This window comes from Echinops telfairi, unplaced genomic scaffold, assembly GCF_000313985.2.
Source record: "Echinops telfairi isolate 266 unplaced genomic scaffold, ASM31398v2 ScPeMD7_7469;HRSCAF=8507_0, whole genome shotgun sequence".
NCBI lineage: Eukaryota > Metazoa > Chordata > Mammalia > Afrosoricida > Tenrecidae > Echinops > Echinops telfairi.
In genome coordinates, this window is record NW_022111372.1 from 40,923,688 (window position 1) to 40,935,330 (window position 11,643).

Here is an 11,643-nt window from a genome sequence, read left to right on the forward strand (position 1 = left end):
TTCTGCCCTACATCACAAGGTTGTGTTGCGAATCAGTATGTGGATATGCTTTAGAATCTTCGAGGCAAAGGACACCTCGGTCGATTTGTCCACTCACCCATCAATCCCCCCCCCTCATCTCCCAAGTCTTTATTGAGCTCTAGTAAGCCCTTTGCCTGGGTCAGTCCCATTTACACTCACACAAGTGATAACCACTGCATCACTGAAAGTCACAGATTGATAAATGGAGCTTGAAGAGGTTAAGAGGTTTACCCAAGGTCACCCAGCTGCCAGGAAGGCACTTGGCTGATCCCATGTTGTGACAGGCCATGGAGTGATGGGGATTTGGGGTGTGTACGAGCAGGTGCCTTGTGGGCTAGCAAAGGGGTGGGGGTGAGCAAGAGTCAGCAGGCCCCTTTATTGCCCCTGGAAGCCCTTGCTTTCTCCCTAATGTTTGCAACCTATGTGAACTCTTCTGCTCTGCTGCGCACCGCTCAGAGGGTGGTGAGTCACGGAGGAGGAGCGGGGATCAGCGCTGAGGGAAGGCTTGCCCGATGCTAGGAGTGCCGCCAGGGTGGCCTGGGAAACAGGGTCAATGGACAGTCATCTTATTCATTCACCCTGAGAGCCAGGGCATTCTCAGTCACGTGAGGCCTCCGGCAAAGTAGACTCTTTGCACTGATGATTGCAAAGTGGGTGATGGCAATGATGATGGCGGTGGTGGTAATGATGGCGATGGTTCCCGGGAGATGACACAGGATGGTGGCAGTGAGGCTGGTGACGATGATGGTGACAGTGAGGTGATGAGGGTCCAGTTGGTGAGGGTGAGAATGGCGTTGGTGGTGGAGAGGTGGGGGGAGGTGATGGTGGTGATGACGGCAACAATTGTGAGGATGACTCTGATGATAATGGCGGTCGCTGTCACTCATTGCCACCTGGCTCCAGACTCTGCATGTGATATTTTTACTGCAACACTCATGACCATCGAGTTGAATCCAACTCACAGCAACCCTATAGGACAGAGTACAACTGTTCCTTTGGGTTTCCGAGGCTGTGAAACTAGGAGAGTAGACAGCTTCACTTTCCTTCCTCGGAGTGGCTGGTGGTTCGAACTGCAGACCCTGTAGTTAGCACCTCAGCGTGTAGCCCATGGTGCCACTAGGGATCCTTTGGATACTTTCAAGCAGGCATTAGTATTCCTAACTTTACAGAGGAAGGAATGCATTATATGTTTCAAGATACATAAAAATGGAGGTTAACATGAAATGATAACAGGAATGAATGCTTTCTTAAAAATGCACCAGAACAAAATGAATATTAAGTGACTGTTACTAAAATACGGGGGTAAGTGAAAAATCACATAACTCTTTATTAATCAAAACACCAAAATGAGAATCTATGGTTTCTCACAACAGCCACCATCTAGGCCTATAATTCTGAAGTTGCATCTTCATTTAAGCTTTCTCCAAAGGAAGATCCACACCATGTCCAGAGGACAGTTTGGGCATCCTTGAGAGACTCACACGGCAATGCTTTAAAATGCTCTTTGAGGTGCAGGACGTAATCATTTGCGGTTGCTGCTGCAGTTGTGTGAGGTTGCCCCAGTCGGGAGCCCTGAGGTGTGCTGAGCCCACAAGGACAGCAATATGTCAAAAGCACCTAAGGGAAGAGTGGAGGACGGGGGAAAAGTCACCCATCCAGGTCGTAGAAAAGCAACTCTATCAGGAGAGAGATTCAAAAACAAGAAAAAAAATGAAAGAAATGGAAGAATGAAAAAGCCTTGCATTTCAACTTTATTGGTGAAAAACCACAGCAGTTTCAAAATCATCTTGATGCCCAAAAGTGGAATAGTTGAAAAAAGTCAATTGTGCACTAATTGAAAGTTATTCAAGTTGATTCAGCAATGAGTTGGAGGACATGGAGCTACAGAACAGCCTGGCAGACAGGGATGGTGACACTGTTCCCAGAAGACAGTTACCAAGCAGACAATGGAGCTAGAGCGGCCACAATATGAGGGGTATGGCCTGGAGATTCCAGACATTGTAAAAACAGGAAATTAAATAACTGAGGCAACGAGATTTAATATGAAGAAATTGCAAGTGTTAAGTTGAGGAAATCCTGTGCTAATGATGCAACTCCCAAGAAATGAAGAGGGAAAACATTACAGCTGTAGATAAAATCTTGAGGAGTTGGAACTAAAAGATGCATCCGGTGACAAAGATGAAGAAATGACTCCAGGCGAGGAGGCGGGAGGTGGGGTGGGGTGGGGAGCGGTGAGCCGATAATGTCAAGAACTGGGGAACAACAAGGGATCTAAAGTTGACCCCGGGGAGGTGTAGCGTTCCTGGTGGTGTTGATCAATCGTAACCTAGCCGAGAGGAGTTGCTGAGAGGCTGTTCTCAATTTTCTTCAAACTTCTTCCTTACAAGCCCTCAGGATGGTTCTGTGTCCTTTGAAAAATCATGATTATCCCTTGGATTAAACAACAGCAGCAGCAGCAGCAGCAGCAACAACAACAACAGTTGTCATAACCACCTGAGCTGACCTCTTTGTCTTGAATTTAACTGGAAAAGTAGATCCTCTCAGAAGTCCCTGTTTGGATGGAAGCCTGTGAGACGGAAACGGGTCTATTCATGCAAAAACGTGTTCACAGCCACTCACTCATCTCAGAGATATTTCAAAACATGTTTTGTTCGAAATAAACCTGGAACCTTAGCAGCAGCAGTTTTTGACTTATCCTCATGCATAAGTAGGGAAACACACCCTGGCCCTCAACAATGTACTTTTTAAAAAATCCAAGAACAAATGTTTACTCAAGAATTCATAAAAATTAAGGCTGAACAAAGAAGAGACAAAATGGTGGGCAAATGTACCTTCAACAGTTGGAACAGTAAAGTTGACCCTTGAACGACACAGGTCTGAACTGAATAAGTTCACTTACAGATGGATTTCCCTCCTGTTGCTATTTTGGCAAGTGCAGGTGTTGCCAGGATGCGCTTACACCTCAATTTAGCATCCCATAGCACAGTTCAAAACCCTGCTATTCAAGGGTCAACTAAATTACCTGAAAATTTGGACTGTGAGGTACATCAGTGCCCCTAATCCCCACACTATTCAAGGGTCAGCTGTCTTTCTAGGAGCTGGATGGTCTGTCTTGTACTTTTCAAATTCTGGAGATTTGCTTAGATAATCTCCATTAAAGTTCTCTTTAAAATATGCTTCATTTGATTCTAAAAATCATATTGAGTTCTTTTAAAATTATTTTATTTCCCCTTTAAACCATTTTATTAGGACCTAATTCATACATCATACCATTCCATACTGCAATCATATTAAGCAGTGTCGTACAATTGCTACCAAAATCAGTTTCAAAACATTTTATTCCTTCTTGAATTCCTTGATATCAGCTCCTATTACCCCATCCCACCCCCTCCCCTCCCATGCCATACTCACCAGGAACCCTTATTCTAGTTACTTTATTTATAGATTCATCAATTTTGAATTTTATATACCGAAAAACATAGAAAAATACATAAGAGAGTCAAGAAAGCTACCAACAATGACAAAATAGAGCAGAGATAAATCCCTCTGACTAAAGCACAGAAAATATTATAAACCAGATAAAACACAAAGTATATCAAAGGGAGATCAGATGACACAGTTTTAACGACTGAAGTCAGATGTATCATTTAAATCTCTTATAGTCATCTCTACAATGTTCTCTGTCTCATCACCAGGTTAGTCTTACCCCCAAGTATGGTTAGCGGGAAATCACTGGGGGCGTATCCCCGTGTAGATCCTGCAAGGGTATTTTGGGCTTCTACTGTCACCCATAGCTTTCTGCTCACCAGAATCTCACAATTTAAGCTCTGATACTGTTCCTTTCTTCGTATTTTAATTATATAATTTACCATCCTTGGATCACAGGAGTTTATATGATTCTTCCATGTGGGCTTAGCTGACATCTCACTTAGATAGCTGCTTCTTTGAAAACAAGTCTGTAAGAACCCAGACACTATTCTTCCTGATAGCCAGACACCACACAATGTCTTCACCACACTTTGCTATTGCATCCACATTTCCTATGTTTCCTTCATGAGGGTGAGTATCAAGCAGGGCCATGTGGTAAAAATGAATTGTTCTTAGATTGGAACTAGGATTAAGTGCTAGCTCAAAATCTATTCCTGAATCTGGTTTTTGTTTTATGTTTTATTGTAAATTGGATAAAGGTTTACAGAGATCAGTTTTCCATTCAACATTTCAAATACATTTTATCTCATTCACAACAAAAAATCGACATCATTTATCCCACTTACTCTTTGTGTCTTACATTTTCATTTCTCATTGTTTAACTCTTCTGAAGTTAGGCCTTGGGTAAATGCTGTCCTTTTGATTTCAACTGATTAATTATTCTAAGGTGTGGATACCTAATTAGTTTTCATCTGTTATTCTTTATTTCTATTGTATTATCTGGTCTCAGGGTTGGGGGAATTGACTTTTGTGTGATCCATTAGTCCACGGCACAGATTGCTTCTGTGTATTTGACTTACATCACTCTTCTGTCCTTAGCACAGGCAGACCAATAGTTGCACCTTAGACGGTTGCTCATGAGCTTGTAAAACTCTAATCACTACTTATCCAAAGTGCGATATAGAGCAGTGTTCTTTGTGGGCTATGTTATGCCAATGGACCTAGCTGTCTTCTGAGATGATGGCTTGAGCCACCAGGCCCACCCATCAAATCATTCCTTGATGGTATTTGCTTACGTCTAAGAAGTTTTCATAACTAACTCCCTGTATTCTCTGCCACATTCACAGAAATACTTGTAGCAAAGGGAATATCCATGTAAAAAATGTCCGTTGTCATTATTCATGGGTATAGTCTCACTCTCTTTCCCGTACCCATCCAGCCTGTTGCCTTATCCTCATGTCTCCTCAGAGGTCTTTGCTGCTGCAGGATTGTGTGTATAACAGCATCTACCTCCAGTGCCTGCAACACTTGCACTTCTTTGAATCGGCACCTAATCAGGTACTTAGGGTTCACTTGATGAAACATAGTGTTAGACGCAGATACGAACATGGAGAGTTTGTGGGACAACTCCCTCACGCATCTCAATGAGCCAATGACAGGAAAATGCATACTCAGGGGCAGGCAGTCATGGAGGGTGAAGGGTGTGTGTGTGTGCGTGTGAGTGTGTGTGGAGGGTGTCTTGTGATCGATAAGAGAAGATTAAAAAGACAGGAACAAAATAAAAGGGACAATGTGTGGACCTTGTTTGGGTCTTGGATCTTGGGTAAGACCAGGAAAGAACACTTTGTTTTTCAGAAATTTGGGAAATGGGACTATGAAGTGAATATAAAATATTAATTTTCAGAGGTGTGAGACTGCTATTATAATTAAAGAAATTCTTTAAAAAATTTTAAAATCTGAAATGCAAAAGATATTTTTGAAGGCAAAATGACATCTTTGGAATGTACTTTAAAAGTACCCCACGATGGGAGTTCCCATGGAAGATGGAACAACTCTATCCTTCTACAACACCCAGGAGAGAATCTACCTGAAGGAAGGACCATGAGGCCAGCGACTTCAGAGAACACCTGGAAAGTTAAGTAAACCCAAACCTCGACATCCCAGAATCTCTGGGACTGAACAGGGTAAAGGGAGGAGGGACAGGCCTACTTGTGAGTGCCCAGTGCTCCCCTCACTGCTGTTTCCCAGCCCTGGCACAGCCTCAGTCCCCCAACAAGCAGAGCCCTGCCAGCAAGCAAGCTCAGCTCCGGGTCCAATAATCTCTTGATGCCCTGCCAACAAGGAGAGTCCAGCTCAGCTTAGGCACTCTGTCCACACCTGCCAGCAAGAAAACCCAGCCTTGTCCTGGTAATTTCTCAGTGCTCTGCCAACAGGCAGTGTCAGGTCCAGCTTAGGTGTTCTTTCTGCACCATGCCAGAAACCAGGACCAGGCTTTGGTCCCATGATCTCTCCCCATGTCCTGTTAGCAAATAGGACCAGGCCTGGTGTAGTGCTTTCTTCAGCAGCCTCACCCACAACCACTGTAGATGCATGCCTGATACCATGACCTTTTTAGTTTGACTCAGCCACACTCTTGTGGTCTATAGTCACAAAGCTCCTATAGCAGCCCAAGGAGAGCCCTCCTCCTTCTTGCCCCCATTTTTTTCTTTTTCTTTTTCATCAAATGGCCATTTTATCTCTTTTCCCTCCTCTTTCCTCCCTCTTCTTTTCATATTTTTCCTTTGCTTCCACCTTTCTCTACCCTCCTTTCCTCTTCTTTCCACTCCTTTCTTTCTTCCTTCTCCTTTCTTCTTCCTTTCCAACCCCACTAGAGAAAACCAACTACGCCCACAAGACTCAGCCCTCCCAACACTAGCAGTTGCACCCTGACACCATGGCAACAGTCGTAAATCACAGCCCTCCCTCTCAGAAAGAAGAAGAACAGGCCCAGCCGGCATAACACCACCTGGATCCAATGGAATTTCCTGGAGAAAAGGTCCGAGTATGACCCGAAATAGAATTCAGAAGAATGATGTTCAAATGCTTCCCATGAATGGAGGAAATGTTTCAGAAACAATGGGAAAAAATAGAAAAGCTAAAAAACCTACACAAAATATAATTCTAGAAGTCAAATAAGATAACAGAATTAGACTGCATGGTAGAAAAACAGAGTGATAAAAATCAAAGAAATGGAGCACTGGGTTAATGAGATTGAAGACAATTCTCTCAACTAAACTGACAAGAGAGACAATCGACAGAATGAACAAAGAAATCCAAAGAATGCCTAAGAATTATATGGGGGCACTATCCAGAGGAAAAACGTATATCTCATTGGGATTCTGGAACAGGAAAAATGAAAAAATCTACAGAGTAGATAGTACAAGAAATCATGGAAGAAAACTTCCTTAGCATCATAAAAGAGGAGAATATAAATATTAAGAAGCTGATAACCCCAAACAGAATGGACCTCAAAAGAAAAACATTGTGACCCATCATAGTCAATCTTTCCAGTACGAAGGACAAGGAGCGAGTCTCTCCAGTATGAAGGACAAGGAGCAGCTATGGAGAAAAGAACAGCTAAAAAAGAAAACCAATAAACATAAACTCAAATTTCTCAGCAAAACCCATGCAGGCAAGAAGACAATAGGATGGCATATAAAAAATCCTGAACCAAGCAAGACTCGTATATCCGTTAAATAGGAGGGAGAAATAAGGGTATTTCCAGGCAAGGAGAAATGAGAGGAATTTGTGAAAACAAGACAACTATTCCAAAAAAGACTAACGGGAACAATTTGGACAGAAAGCCAAGAACAGCAGACAAGCCTGAGATGATCACAGATGACACCACCCAAAACTCAACACACTAAAAATAGGGATCAGAACGGGACAGAAATATAGAAAAAACAAAGAAATAAATAAACCAACAAAAAAATCACACACAGCAAAATGACAGCAACGAACCCACACATATCAATAACAACACTGAATGTTGATGAATTAAACATGCCAGTCAAGAAACAGAGTAGCAGACTGAAAATAAGACCTATTAATATACTGTCTACAAGACACAAAGACAAAAATGTACTAAATATCAAAGCCTGGAGAAAAATTTACCACACTAATGGCACCCCCCCAAAAAAAGTAGGAGTGGCAGTATTAATCTCCAATAAAATAGACTTCCAGGCAAAAGCTATCATGAGAGGGAAAAAAAGGGAACAAGAGGGCAAGAAGATGTAATCATAATAACCACATATTCACTCAGTGAAAGTCCCTCACATACATTAATCACACTCTTACAGGGCTGGAGAGAGAACTAGGAAACGCAGCAAAGATAGTAGGATACTTCAATAGACCGCCCTGTAGAGAAGACTGGTCTTCAAGAGAGAAACTCAATGAAGTCAGAAGAACTCAACTCAGTTGACCAGCTCAACCTTCTAGGCACACACAGAGCACCTCCTCCTGGAAGCAGCACAGTGTACACTCTTGTCCAGTGCACATGGAATGTTTTCTAGAATAGGCTGTATGTTAGGTCCCAAAGCAAGCCTTAACACATTAAAACATACCAAAACACATCAAGATTCTTTACAGATCACAATGCTGTCAATTAGATATCAATAACAGGAAGAACAAGGACAGAAATCCAAGTGCATAGAAACTGAAAAAGACACTGCTTAAAAACGACTGGGTTAAGAAAAGTGGAACGAAGGGAGATGACGGTTGGTGTAAGACATGAAAAAAAAAAAGAATAATTTATAAATTATAAAGGGAACATGGGGAAGACTGGTGGGGGAGGGAGGGAAAAATGAGGAGCTGATACCAAGGGCTCAAGTAGAAAGAAAGTGTTTTGAAAAAGATGATGACAACATATGTACAGATGTGTTTAATATAATGGATATATGTATGGCTTGTGATAAGAGCTGTAAGAGCCCCCAATTAAAAATAACTTTTAAAAGCTTACAATGAAATTAGGGGTAGAATGTAAAAAATTATTGAGACAAATGAGAATGAAAACACAACATACTCACGCCTTTGGGACATGGCAAAGAAGTTATCAGAGAAATTTACCTCTCATGATGCCCCTTTCCAGGGACTGGTCTGTCCTGATAACATGTCCAAAATACATGAAAAAAAGTCTCGCAATCCTTCTGTCAAAGGAACATTCTGGCTGTACTTCTTCCAGGACAGATTTGTTTGTTCTTCCGGCAGTCCATGGCATTTGCAATATTCTTTGTAGCACCATAATTAAAATACATAGATTCTTCAATCTTCCTTATTCGATGTCCAAATTCCACATGCTTTTAGGTGTTTGAAAACACCCTGGCTTGTGGAAGGTGCACCTTAGTCCTCAAAGCGACATCCTTGCTCTTCAACCTTTAAGACGTTCTTGTGCCCCGGATTTGCCCACTGAGAAACGTCATGGGATCTCTTCACTGCTGCCTCCATGAGCGCCAAGTGTGGATGAAAGCAAAATGAAATCCGTGACACTTTCGATTTTTTTCTTCATTTGTCATGGTGCTGCGTATTGGTCTAGTTGTGAAGATTTTTTGTTTTCTTTGCATTGAATTGTAATCCATGAAAGGCTGCAGTCTTTGATTTTCGTCAGCCAATGTGTCAAGTCCTTTCACTTTCTGCAAGCAAGGCTGTCAGCTGCATGTCACAGGTTTTAAATTACATGTAAACACTATACATAGACCGAGAGGCAGTTGTTCAAACAGAACAAGGGAATACCATGTGTTTTAAAAGCAAGAAAGGTGTTTGTGCATCCGGGTTGTTCCTTTCACCATACTCGTGCCGTCTGGGTCCTGAGCAAAGAATCTGAGAATTTCATCACTAGCATGTAAATTTCACGAGGAAAAATTTTTGTTTGCTCCCTGATATGTCCAAGTACCTGTAACAATGACTGGAACTTCTTGACAGATTACCTTTATCCCACAAAATATCTAGATTGTACATAGACATTTAATAAATGTGAGTAAACTTTCCTTCAAATACAGCCTGGCAAAGGAATGCCCCATTTTTTTTCAGTAACTAACGGATGACTAGGGCCTCAATTCTGTGTCTTTCTTTCAAAATTTCTGTTTCTAATTTATACAGTTTGTAAACCTGATCATATAGTAACATGGTATGGTTATATATTAAGATTGCCGGTGGAAATTACATAAAACTCATATTGAGTAGTTTTTAACAGGCTTATGTCTCCAAAGGCACTTTTGTAAAGCTCTCAGCTGAATGTATCTTTAGAGATGCTGAACTTTTCTCAAGCTGGCCCTCATACAAATGTTGTTGTTGTTGTTGTTGTTGTTAGTGCCAGTGAATCGGTTCCTGCTCAGAGCAACCGGATGCACAACAGAAGGAGACACTGCCCGGCCCATCCTCACAAGCGTTCCCATGCTTGAGCCCATTGTTGCAGCCAGGTGTCAGTCCGTGTCCTTGAGGGCCTGCCTCTCCTTCGCTGCCCCTCCACTTGACCTAACACCATGTCCTTCTCCAGGGGCTGGTCTCTCCTGACCACGTGTCCAAAGTATGTGAGACGAAGTCTTGCCACCCTTGCCTCTAAGGAGCACTCTGGCCTGATTTCTTTCTTTTTTTCTTTTTTAACATTTTATTAGGGGCTCATACAACTGTTATCCCAATCCATACACACATCAATTGTGTAAAGCGCATTTGTACATTGTTTCTCAAAACATTTTCTCTCCATTGAAACCCCGGACATTAGGTCCTCATTTTTCCCCTCCCTCCCCGCTCCCCCCTCCCGCATGAGCCCCTGATAGTTTATAAATGGGTATTTTGTCATATCTTGCCCTGTCCGACGTCTCCCTTCATCCACTTTTCGGTTGTCTGTCCCCCAGGGAGGAGGTCACACACAGTTCCACGTAATCGGTTCCCTCCTTCCTACCCATTCTCCCTTTACCTTCCCTGTTTCGCCACTCACACCACTGGTCCTATAGGGCTCATCCGTCCCGGATTCCCTGTATTTCCAGTTCCTATCTGTACCAGTGTACCTCCTCTGGTCTAGCCAGTCCTGCGAGATAGAATTCGAGTCATGGTAGTGGGAGCGGGGAGGAAACCTTTAGGAACTAGAGGAAAGTTGTATTTCTCATCATCGCTACATCGCACCCTGTCTGGCTCATCTCCTCCCTGAGACCCCTCTGCAAGGGGATCTCCAGTGTCTGGCCTGATTTCTTCCGAAACAGATTGGTTTGTCCTTTTAGCAATCCATGGTACTTTCAATATTCTCCTCCAACACAATTCAAATGCATCAATTCCTCTTTGGTCTTCTTTATTCAGTGTCCAACTTTCACATCACATGAGGCAATTGAAAATATGGCTTGGGGCAGGCGCCCCCAGCTCTTCAAAGTAACGTCGTTGCTTTTCAGTATTCTAAAGCGGTCTTGTGTCAGCTTTACACAATGTGACTCATCTTTTGATCTCTTGACTACTGCTTCCACGAGCATTGATTGTGGGTACTACAAAGACAAAATCCTTGACAACTTCCGTCTTTTCATGATTTTACCTGTTGGTGAGGATTTGGGTCTTCCTTACATTGAGTTGTAATCCACACTGAGGTTGAAATCCTTGATCTGCATCAGCAAACGTTTCAAGTCCTCACTTTCAGCAAGCAAGGTTGTGTCATCTGCATATCACAGATTGTTAAAAAGTCTTCTTCCAATCCTGATACTGCATTCCGCATCATATAATCCAGTTTCTCTGATTATTTGCCCAGCATACAGATTAAATAAGTACGGTGAGCGGATACAACCCTGATGTACGGGCTTCTGATTTTAAATCATGCAGCATTCCCTTGTTTTTGTTTTTGTTTTGCACAACTGCCTCTTGGTCCATGTTCAGGTTCTGCAGGAGCACAATGATGTATTCTGGAATGCCCATTATTCTCAGGGTTATTCATACTGTGTTATGATCCAGACAGTTGAATGCCTTGGCGTAGTCAATGAAACGCAAGTAAACATCTCTCTGGGATTCTCTGCTTTCAGCCAAGATCCATCAGACATGAGCAATGATATCCCTTGTTACATGTCCTCTTCTGAGTCAAGCCAGAACCTCTGGCAGCTCCCTGTCAATGGACTGCTGCAACCATTGCTGGAAGCCAGCAAAATTTTACTGGCATCTGATATCAGTGATATTGTTCTAGAAGGT

At 42.5% G+C, this 11,643-nt stretch overlaps 1 pseudogene; it reads left to right on the plus strand.

The window, feature by feature from the left end:
- The first annotated feature begins 728 nt into the window (after nt 1-728).
- On the plus strand, nt 729-5,768 carry LOC105978856 (annotated as a pseudogene).
- The last annotated feature ends 5,875 nt before the right edge of the window (nt 5,769-11,643 follow it).